The 11,818-nt window shown below is 37.2% G+C and overlaps 1 long non-coding RNA gene across 1 annotated transcript; it reads left to right on the forward strand.

Annotated features, from left to right (window-relative positions):
- The first annotated feature begins 1,389 nt into the window (after positions 1-1,389).
- Positions 1,390-10,228, forward strand: LOC120749288 (uncharacterized). The gene is made up of 4 exons (XR_005699603.2): positions 1,390-1,513; positions 2,696-2,740; positions 7,310-7,407; positions 9,709-10,228. It is a non-coding gene; the product is annotated as an uncharacterized LOC120749288 (long non-coding RNA).
- The last annotated feature ends 1,590 nt before the right edge of the window (positions 10,229-11,818 follow it).

The raw sequence follows: 11,818 nt of genomic DNA on the forward strand, positions 1-11,818 counted from the left end.
CCACTGACCACTGCTGCCCAGAGAGAGCCCTGACCATACCCATGTGTGAACTTTTAACTGGGGGAGGACCAAGGGGTGGCGACAACAGGTCAGCCAATCAGGACATAGGAGAGTGTAACTGGGGGTGTTAACTTCTTAACAATAAACGAATCACAAGAGGAGGGAGAGGGATTTCCCGGGCACCAGCCTATCACTCGACGCCCTCCCTGGAACTTTCCAGAAACCAGGGAAGGGCCCCGGAGTGACAGACAGGGTGCCCAAGAGGAGGGAGAGGGGATTGACAGGGACAGGTGGGGGAGAGGGATGATTGACAACAACAGTTGGTTATGTGACAAACAAGTGGGGAAGGAACCATTGAAAGAGAAACCAGGGGGTACATTGGAACCAACCATTATAATATTAAATACAAATCGCATTTAAACAGAACAAAACAAAACATGCACCGCCACGTTCAACCAAAGGATTTTTGTGCACTATAACAGGCCTCTCAGAGAACTGATCACAGCACCAAGCCTGACAGAGTTCAAGAAGCATTTGCACAATGGTGTGACTTTTGAACATGGTCTTGTGCAGGATCAGGACTTTGACTTGATGACCCTTGTGGATCCCTTTCAAATCAGCATATTCCAATGAATAATCTGTGACAATTTTTATTGGAAGCTGATTTCTGTAGCAAAGAGGAACATGGTAGGTCCCAGATTAAATTTGCTCATCCTGCCTTTATAACTGTGCTTGCTTATTATGCTTCTCCTTAAATAGATGGTGCTTTTTTCCCCTTCCTTTTGTTCGTCTGCTGTTAGATTTATGAACAAGACCTGAAGTCTTTCTCCTATTGTTCAATAATTTCATCTTGGTGGTTTTTTTCCTTAAATAGTGACATCTTCATTTCTTTATCATAACGATATAATAAACAAGTTTCTGGCACCTGCATGAGATCAGCAGCTTGTCATCATTTTATGACCTAATGATTTCTTTGAGACTAGATCTATTCATCTGCACCATTCCCCTTTCTAAGAAAAGTCACTGCATCTCACTGAAAAAGATACCTTCTTATTCTAGCACAATAAATATTTAGTAAATAAATGTGTAGTTTTGCAGTTACATCCATGTTTCTAGTTTTAAATTCCCATTGATATTTATTCTAAGTCTGTTTTGATATGGCTTACCAGCTATCAATTTGCCATATTCATTAATTCTACCTCTTGAAGGTAAGTGTTCTTCTGAATCTCAACAATATCCAACAAAAATCTGTAGAAGGGAATACAGGTGACCTCGTCCCTGATAAGTAACAGCTGTCTTAATTACCCAGTACAGCCTCGCCCCTGATGAGTCACAGCTATAGCCAAAACATAAGTGCGATTGATAAAAGGGAACGGGTTAGCTGGTGAGGGGGTATCATGAATGGGAGAGGATGGAGAAGAAGGGTCCTGGGGAGAGAGAATCACTGCTTTGAAGTCAGTCTGAGTCTGCAGTTAGAACCTGTTGTTGGAACCTGCAGCCACAGTCTACCTAGGTAAAAGCCTGCAGTCAGAGTCTGCAAACAAATACATGCAGTCATAGCTTACCAGGAAATAACTGGCAGTCAGAGGCTGGAAGGGAAACGTACAGCAGGAGCTTGCTGCAGCCAGGGTCAGTGAACAGCGGGAGTCAGGATGGCAGAGCTGTAAAGAGGAATAAACCAGGACCCTTTTCATGATGTGATAAACCAGAAGTGTGTGTTGGCTTGTCTCTACCCTCTAAGAAGGGGGCTGCTGCAACAAAAATCTTTGCTACTGATCACAAGACCAGTGTGGATGAAAGTCAAAGGAATTTGGAAGGACCTTCTGGAGGTCTGTGGTGTGACCTCCTGACCAAAGCAAGGCTAATCAAGTTCTTTAAGGTCTTGTCTGGTCCTTTTAGGGAAACATCCAAGGCAGGGTGTAATATTGTATGACAGAGACCATCCTGTGCTTCAGACTGAGTCCACTGTGGCTTTCCTCCATTTCAGTTATGAGTGTGGATGAAATATTCTGGGGAAATATTCTGAGTCCCATATTCAGGGAAGGGCAGATGTATCTTTGCTCTAAAAATAAGAGAGAATAGGGATGTTGGCCTCTGCCCGAAGCCTGCAATGTGTGAACTTGCTCTTTGGAGCCCAGCCCTGATACTGACTAAAATCTTTGCATAACAGTGGCTTCCCTAACATGGGAGTCAGAATATTTCCCCTCTCAGACATCTTCCAGTAAAGGTACAGTTTTTATAGGCACTCATTTCTCCATCTTTGAAGATTCCCAGAAGAGTCTAAGAAACACTTGGATCATGTCAGCATTTGTCAGGAAGATGAACAAGGAAATACTTAAGATCCTTGTGGTAGCTAACAAAGGAATGATTGTCTGGCATATCTTCTTTATTGTCATTTGCCAGATTTTCTTTTTTTCCTGTCTGTGAAAATGGACTACTACTATATTATTTCTTATTTAAAGCCTCTTATCGATCAAAACTCTCTCAATCCCAGAAGGCTAGAAGATGTGGATAAGTAATTTTGGAGCTAGTATTGGAGCTGAGATTACTGCTTAGGGACTCTGATACATAATGAGTGACCTCTAAATTCCCACCATTGTTTTGTCTACAACAGATCAAGCTAGGAATCACTCACAGAAATTTATACATTAGTTTTGAATAACAAATATGTTTGAGAAAATTATTCTGTTCACAGATAACTCATAGTTACCACCCCGTGATAAGCCGTTCTTCATTTATGGTGAGTTAAAAGGCTGGAAACAATGTTTTTGTGCCTCTTTTCCTCTTTTTCTTAAAGTTTTAAGGTTATTTAGGGAACATGTTCTTATAAGACAGGGGGTTTTGGGTGTTTTTTTGTTGCTGTTGTTTTTTGGGGTGGTTTTTTTTTTGTTGGTTGTTTTTTTGTTTGTTTGTTTTGTTTTTGTTTTGTTTTTATGGTGGGCTTGGATTTTTTGATTATTGAAAATAAGCATGCAGTTTTAAATAGCAAAAATTATAATACCCTACCTTTCAGGTAGGTAAGTTTTAGATTTTTTCCACTCTAGAAGCTGTGACTTGTTCTTGCATGTGAGAAACTACAGTAAAAGAGACAGCAGATATCCAGTGCAATGGAAACTGTGCAATGTACTGGCATATGCAGTTTGGTGCAATATATTCTTCAAATGTATGCCTGTGCTGGAGCCTGCAGTATAACATTGTTTTTGCACATGTCAAAACCACTGAAGACTGCTGGAAATTCCTAAAAGGAAGATAAACTCTAGTGGGGTTTTGGTCTGTCTTGTGAGGAATATCACTAGTAATTCCAGGAAACTGCTTATGAACAAAGGGGAAACTTGAAAGACGAGGGTAATTTTTTTTTTTTTTTTTTTTTTTTACTTGGAGCACCACTCATATTCTTTTAAGAAAGACAAGGAGAAGAGAGCTTCTATCTTACTTTGACAATGTATTTTAATGTAAAGAAAATTAGATTTAGAAACCATGTAAACAGTTAAATGAGCAAGAGGGATCAAATTCAGGTGAAGATACATTCTATATACTTCATAATTCTCTGCAGTAGAGAGATCCTGATAACCTCCTTCTAATAATATTTTATCACTTCTGCAGTTATTATTAGAGCTACTTGAAAATTAAGTTAGCATCAGTACAAATGAGGACAACAAAGCCTGATACTCAGGCTGATGTCTGGTCAACAATACAGGATATTTTATTTTATTCTATTTGTTTAAAGAATCTAACTTACCTTATTCACAAATGGAAAGTCCATAAAAGACACTGGTGGAACCTTGGGAAGGTCAGAGATTATTATCTGTGTGTTTTCAGCTTTAGGCTGACCTTGTTCTAATATGCACAATCAAGTCAGAGCTGATTCAGTTTCTTTTTTTTTTTTTTTTTTTTTTTTCCCCTCTCCTTTTGTTTCTTTTTTGAGGTGTTAGAGTTCATCTGGATCAGTTTATGGTCAAATTTTGATTTTCAGATTTATAGGTACTTCCTTGAAACTCCTGGTTGGTCAAAGCAATTTCTTTAGTACCCTTCCTGAGTTTACTGTTACACTAAATCAGGCAAAAAGCTCATGCTGACATCGGCAAAAATAATTTCTTACAGAATTTCATAGATTTTTTTAAAAGCTGATTCTGCCTTTTTCCTTCAGACCTACAATATGTGCTTTCATTGTTCACACACCAACTTATGAATATGTTGATGCTGCTTTCTCTTTTTTTAAGCTCCCATCTGAGTTCTGTTCATCACAGATGTTTAGACACACAGCTGTCCATCTACAGTGGTTCTGCATGAAAGACCATGGCTGTTGTGTACAAAGAAGGGATTCAGGCAAAATGTACTATAAATAGATAGCATTGTCTGCTTCTTCATTCTCCACTGGAGTCATAAGTTCTGGAATTGGAATATTTGCTACTTTATCAAAATAGTTTTTGCCTTTTGCCTTCACTGAACTAAAAGATGAAGTGCAACCTGAGCATATATTATGGCTGTTATTTGTGAAAAGTTTCCATTCTCTCTGAACCAAGGAAGCTGGCTACTCTGGCAGGGTCCCAGGCTACATGTAGAGCACAGTGACATGGGCACACTATATGTGCCATTTCACAATGTGGCATCTTCACCTGTACAAGCTGGCAAACCTCACATAAGATAAACTGTTTAAAAATGCTTCAAGGTCATGCTATTAATGTCTTAAAGCATTTGATTCAGAGAACAGATCTGCATGCAGCATGATAAGCCCCTTTGAAAGCTGTGGAGCAGCAGCATAATATCTGAGAGCATTGTGGCAAATTGGGAAGTTGAGATGGAGCTGCTAATTATTCCAAGGCATATTTCTGAAAGGACAGGAGGTGTGGGATGTTCTCTGCCAAAAGCCCCTATTTCTTGAATGCTCTCACCATCTCCATATGCACATATGAAACTTAAGCTATGCTGTGTGTGTATAAGCTGTAGATAATGTGGTCTTATCTACTGCTTGAAACCTTGAAAATCAGTAAGATACAATTCAATAATGATAAGGGCAGCAGTGGAATAATTTGTATAAGACTAGATTATCAAAAAACAAAGAAGAAACTGCAATTAGCATCTGTTACAGACCCCCAGGACTATAAGAGAGTGAGGAAAAATATTCATAGAACAACTCTGGAGTAGTTCAAACCCACACAGTACTGTCCCAGAGGGGACTGGAACTGTCCAAACATCTGTTAAATTATAAAGCTACTGTAAATATAGATCAGAGATTCCTATGCACAAATGAAAGTATATGGATCCTGAAAAAGATTCATATCTTTAGTAGTGGAGCACCTCATCAAAAATATGATGCTAATAAGTCAATAAAGAATTTGAAACAATGGGAACTATATTAAGGATACATGAATACAACTGGAAAATTCTAGTGAAAATGCAGCGTTTCAAGTCAGGAGTATATAAATAAAAGAAATTACAGCGTCACAAGAAAAATAATATTTTTAGTATGAGACTAATGTTTACTTGGAGCAGTGTTATGGTAAGAACAATATCTATATAGATATATAAAAGAAATTAGTAAGCAATTTGATGAGGAAGAGCATTAATGCAGGTTTATAAATAAGAGTCATTCAATAACGGTTTTTAAAGTTTCATGATAGCTGTACACACCTAGAAATTGTTAGAAATGAAGTAGAGAGGAATTTTCTCAGCAACAAATTTCCTTCTTTTTTTCATAGAGCATATCCCTCTAGTTGTCCTCTTCCCTTTTTTCTTTCCTTTGAAAAATAGGCCATTGTTTTTCTTCCATATTGGATAAGGATTGGAACACCTGCAGAAAAAGTTGTTTGAGATGTTGGCATTTAATGGTATCTACCTGCTGAATCCTGCTTTCATTGGCCAGTAAGGATGAGCATATGTTTGACATTGGAGAGGTTTTGAGATGTCTGGCAAAGATTGTTGATCTGCCTTTTAAACCATGTGGTTTTCACAGGATTCTGATGACAAGTGGAAACAAATTTACTGACACCCCAAGCTTTTGTTTCCCTTTTAATGACCTCTGGCACTTTCACAGTGATGCACCAAAATTCCAGGATTCATCTTTTGGTGCTTCATCCAGGTAAACCAAAGTGTATCTAAGGTGTAGCTGCTTGACCTCCATCCACTTGCTCAACAGAGGTAAAGCAAAGAAAAATTACTGGTCACTGAGTTACATTTAGTCTTTTTTTGACCATTTTTTGTTTCTTCCAGCAGCATAAAAAAGGTGCATACTACAATTTATAATATTAATGAGATATGAGAAGTACACATAAAAAAGCACTTGGTTCATACTGGATATCTGTGAGAGGTATCCATTTTTAAATATCAGTATGTGGTTCACTAGCACAGGTAACTGAGTTCCAACATACTTCTCTTTTGACTCCTTCTAGAAGGATGGTCTATAAAGTAAGAAACAAAGAATTTTTCTTTAAATTTGAGCCATAATGGAAACTCTTTGTCACTCTACTATTGTATTTTCTTTTAAGTGAATATTTACATACCCAAAGAGAAGCCCTCTCCATATTCGGAGATAAGTACTTTAATATAGCCACTTATGTTGTGTATTTAAGCAGGTGTTTTGCAAAAGAGCAAAATACTTGCTTGTAACAGGCTGTGATGGCATGGGCATCCTGAGAATACAAATTTTTATGAAGAATAGGTCCCCTGGCAATTACAGATGTGTTAGTGACTTTCTGCATTCACTAAGAATATCTGAAAATCCATTCACCCTCTGCATTTCTGGTTTGCAGGGGTTTTTAAATAGAAGAGAAGAAATATTAGTTTCCTTCTATAAATTAGAGGGTTTTTTCTCAGAAACCATTTCATGCCCTGCTTTTATTTATTTCTAATAATGCATTTTTTCATCAGGCTTTGAAGTGGGAAGAGATGAATAAAATGCCAAGTTTCAGAACTTCTTCTTTTTTTTTTTTTTTTTCCCTATGGTTGCTTACTTAGTCTTATAATTGTCAGGATATGTCACACAGATGAGAATTCAGTTCTCTGAAGTCCCCATAATCTACCTTCTTCATTATAGTAAAAGTGCCACAGTTAACTCCCTCTCAAAGTCAAATTACCATGTTCTCCTCAGTCGTGATTTTGGACCCTGTTGATAAAAATTGTCTTCCACCTTGTAACCTGCCCATATTTTGTTCATAGTCAACTTCTTCCCTTGGGATTCATTTTCATGGCTGCTTTTTTTTTTTTTTTTTTTTTTTTTTTTTTTTTTTTTTTTTTTTTTTTTTTTTCCTGAGACCTGTCTTCAGTTCTTCTGCATCTCTTGATGACTTGAATATTTTGTTGTCTCCTTTAGGCACTGAATTTCCTCTTCAAGTGCATGGGCAACCTGTAATCCTGAACTCCTTGACAGACAGAGACTGCCTATTTCTTGACTTATCTCTGCCTTTTTAGGTAATTTCTGTTTATTTAATCCAATATGCTGTACTTTTGGCCCCTAGACTGATCTGTCTCTTTCCAACATGCTTTGTCAATGAATTCAGTCACCCTCTTCATAAAGCTATGAAAGTGATGGAACAGAGTAGTGCAGCTATATATATATATATATATATATATATATTTAATGGGAGGGGAAAGAATTTATTTGTTGAAGAAATTAAATTTCTGGTAACTCAGAGCTGTTTGTAATTTTAGTTTAGAATGTGTGAACTAACTGTGCCTGTAGAAACATTTAGAAATATTCAAAAAACACTGCCATTGGCTTTTTACTAACTGATAAGGCATGTAGCTCAGATAGCTCAGCTGTCTGAAGTGAGAAGTAGAAGAGAGAAAAACTGTGCCCCACCGCAGGAGTTGCTGTTTAACTCCACTGGATCAAGAAGGAAAAGCAGCACTTAAAGAAATACAATGGCCTTGTGGCTGATTGGAATTGAAGCTCCTGTTGTCATTGAGAACAGCATTAACAGCAGAGCATGTTAAGAAACCCATCCTCAAATGTCATATGATGTCATGATTTTTACAGATGTGACAGAAGGAATGTCAGTCTGCTCAGACAAACATATGCTGATCTGAACTTGGGTCTTCCATGACCTGAGGGAATAATCTAACCACCCTGACACTGGATAAGAGGGGAGATGAGGCAAACTGGGATCTCCTCAAACACAAAACTCTGGAGGATAAAACAAACAGTCAGGGTTTATTACTAGTAAAGTAACATCTGGTGAAATGTGTCCCAGTCATATTCGCATTCATGATCTATAAGCGTGATGTACATTTATAACTTCTGTCTATGGAGAATGTACAGCTTAATTGACAGGAAAAGCAAAGAGTGAAAAGGAAAATAGAGGCACAAAGACTGCAAACTGTGTTGCTGAAAGTAACATAGAAGCAGCACAAAGATTTCTGTTGTTTGTTACAGCTAGCACCCATCTTTCCAGGCAGCATTTGAGCATTCCTCGTAAGTTATCTTCTTATGTTCATAAATATTCTCACATAAACTTTTCATTTGCTCTTTCCTCCCACACTTCTATCTCCTTTGATTACAAAATACACTCTTAATATTATACAAAGGTGTATTATTTTACAGAATAGTGATTTAGATGTGATATATGAATGGTGTTAGAAATGTTGTTGGGTCACTCATGGACATTAAATATATTTAAAAGTCAGTGGATCATTAAATGAGATTAATTCAACTGTGCACTTTTACGTAATATTTGACGACGTTTGTAATCCCTGTGCAGTTTGAATATTCATAACAGGGACTAATATCTGTGCCCCAAATGGTATATTTGCCTCTCACTTAAGCTGAAAGTGTTTGTCTTCCAGATGTCACTCCTGATGTTCAATCCTGAGCTTTGTAAAAGATACTGCCTTTCCATTCTGGATGCCCCATTGCCTTTGCTCATTGCTGGCCCCAGAAACAATGAACTCACTTTCAGAATTCACAGGCAGTGATGAGAGAACATCAGTCTTAGTTACTCAGAAAGAGAAGGTTGCATTTAAGATGTTGTTTCAAGAAAAACACAGAAGAAAATGACATCTATCAGTGAAGATGAAGGGAGCCTCTTTCTGCCCAATACAATGATAAAACTGTGAACAGTTTTCTTTCTGTCAATGTCACCCACAGGACTCATTATTCCCATTCCCTGAAAATACTGCTCGGATCAATGAAATGCAGTGCTACCATCTCTACTGCCATAAAGCTGGTACACCTCAATTAAAAAAGTAAAAAAGTTTGATCTATGAATTTCCATGACTGCTTCTTCTTGTCCACTGGTCCAAACAACACCATGTCTGCTTTCTCCTCCCAGTGGTCTTCTTTATCCCTCTCCCCACTTAGCCTCATAAACATCATAAACATTCAGGTTTCTTTTGGAGTTGGTAATCCTCTCAAAGGGGCTAGCTATTGGGGTATGCCAGTTTGAGGGTAATCTTGGGCAGCATTCTGCTTTAAAATACACAACATTTATGCTTATGTAGCATAAGAACTGTATTTTAGCAGACTGGAGACTATAGAATAATGTTTGGGTGCTACAATGGAAAGTGACTGCAAGTTTTTCAACTTGTGCATTTATTAAATTTTTCCAGTAGTGCACAATCTCTCCCCCTGATTTGTTTGGACAATTGACTCTCTAGTATTTTCTCTGATCATTCACTAGGTTTAAATATTATGAAAAAAGCTTTTCTGCAGCTTCTATCTGCTGTACCTCTTCCCTCCACACTGATTAGACATTTTTCTGCGCTTGTTTCCAGAATAAAGGAGCTCCTCTGAAATTGCCACAGTGTTTGAATTTATGGACCTACTCTTTTATATTACTTGCTGCCAGTGATGTCTCATGCTTGATCAAAGGTGACAGCTGCATTCTTCAAAGGGACAATTGTGCTCAAGACATTCAATAGGTGTTAAGTGAGCAGTTGTTATCTAGGGTACTGCTGGTGGCCAAGACCTACCAAAACAGTAGAGGTGCTGTTACTGCTGCTCATCTTGCCTGTTGCAGCAGCTGGCAAGCACTGCCGGTCAGCAGGGAATGGTTAGGGCGAAGGAGACCCAATCAGGCATACTGCAATTTACATCTGATTGATGAATGCATGGAGAGTGTGGAAACCCCAATTAGAAATAAAATTGTGGGCGCCACGGATTTTGGATGTGCTTCTCTTACCCTGCTCCCGAGTACAACCCAGAAAACTTGGAAGGTCTGACGGATAAAAGAAATTCAAAAGGCAAACTCCATGTGCATCTACAGCTTAATTTGGATTGCATTGCAGTGCTTGTAATACTTTGCAAAATGTATTACAAAATGTTTATTTCGTAAAATTTTTGCTCAAGTTTGAAAGGAAAATTTGATTTTCAAGTAGGAGTAGAATTATAAATCATTTGTATTCTCATTCTAAGCATGGTTCTTGATTACAATTATTATCTAAAACTAACTTTTGATATGTTTCTGAAAATTTTTATTCAACTATAATAGTAACTTGAAATAAATTTAGTGTCTCTTTTTTAGAATGCACTGTTTTTAAATACATCAAAATAATTTTTCAGATTTTCCATGCTGAGTGAAATAGCCTTTAACATTTTGTCCTTAAGCCAGTATTGTCAGTGCTACGCTTTTGATCCGTATGACCTGCTTTTCTGAATCTTTCCTCTCCTTCTGTTTTCACGTGTGTGTTCCCAGTAGAGTGATCGATATCATTTATCTCAGTATAGAAGAATTGGAGTTGATATTGATTACGCTATGTTAGATTTTGAAATTCCTTTGTAAATGTGTAAAGCCGGTGAACATCTACCATTCATCTACCAGCACCTTAAAAGAATCATCCTTCCTTTGACCACATAATTGTTAAATTGTGCATGCAAAATTGCTAGAGGATATTCTGTCCCCTTTCCAGCAGGTTATCAGGGAAAACTTGCCAGAGAACATTGTGTTGTTTATATATGCTCCAGTTTAAGAACTTAAAGGTCAATAATTGCCAAAAGCAGTTTCACTTAGTAACTTACTAGTTTTCCCAAGCTCTGCAACCTGCCTCACCAGTGATCCTTATCATTTATTAGTGAAAGTGTACATATCCAGCTCCTAGATCTCTACCCATAGGCAAGTAATCTTGGTTTACTGAAATAATCTGTCCACCTTCTAGTATAATTAATCATGATGATTAATTACCTGTGTAAGCAAATATTACCTGTAAATACAATGAGCTTACACTGTAATGTTTTTGATTCCTAACACTTCTTACTGACTGAATCTGCAGTGCAACTTGATTGACTGAGAGTTTTCCCTGGCTAACTGAAATTTAGCCTTTTTTTTCCTTCCATGAAATAGCTAAGAACTGTATCTTTTTTCTTTTTTCTTTTTTCTTTTTTTTTTTGTCTTCTTGCTTTTTAAATTTATATATATATATACTAATTTTTCTAGATCACAAGATAGAGTGTTACCAAATATTTAAATTACATCTACTTTCAAAAACTTGATTTTGTCTTCAAATGACTCATGACATCCTATTGAATTAAAGGAGTTTATTTATTGTTTCTGTTGCATGCTGATGAAATAGAAATGAAAATTAAGGCTATCTTTTAGGTTTTTTGTCAGAGGGAGATTTTTCTTTTATTTACAGGTTTTCCAAACCGTTGATTTAAAATCAATTAAAAACAGATATTACTTTTCATTTTAATGGTCAATTTAAATGGTGCTTCCAGGCAGGAAGTTCTGTTAATGTTGCTAGATTTTTGTTTAACTAAAAGGTATTCCAAAGTGCTGATGACAGTCCTGTCTCTGGCAAATACTGCTAATAACTCTGTTCATTTCAGAGGAGTTGTCCTTTTTTTCCTGAACACTTACCTTTGGTAATTGTGATGTTTAGCTGAAGC

The sequence above is a fragment of the Hirundo rustica genome, chromosome 2 (genome assembly GCF_015227805.2).
Source record: "Hirundo rustica isolate bHirRus1 chromosome 2, bHirRus1.pri.v3, whole genome shotgun sequence".
Lineage (NCBI taxonomy): Eukaryota > Metazoa > Chordata > Aves > Passeriformes > Hirundinidae > Hirundo > Hirundo rustica.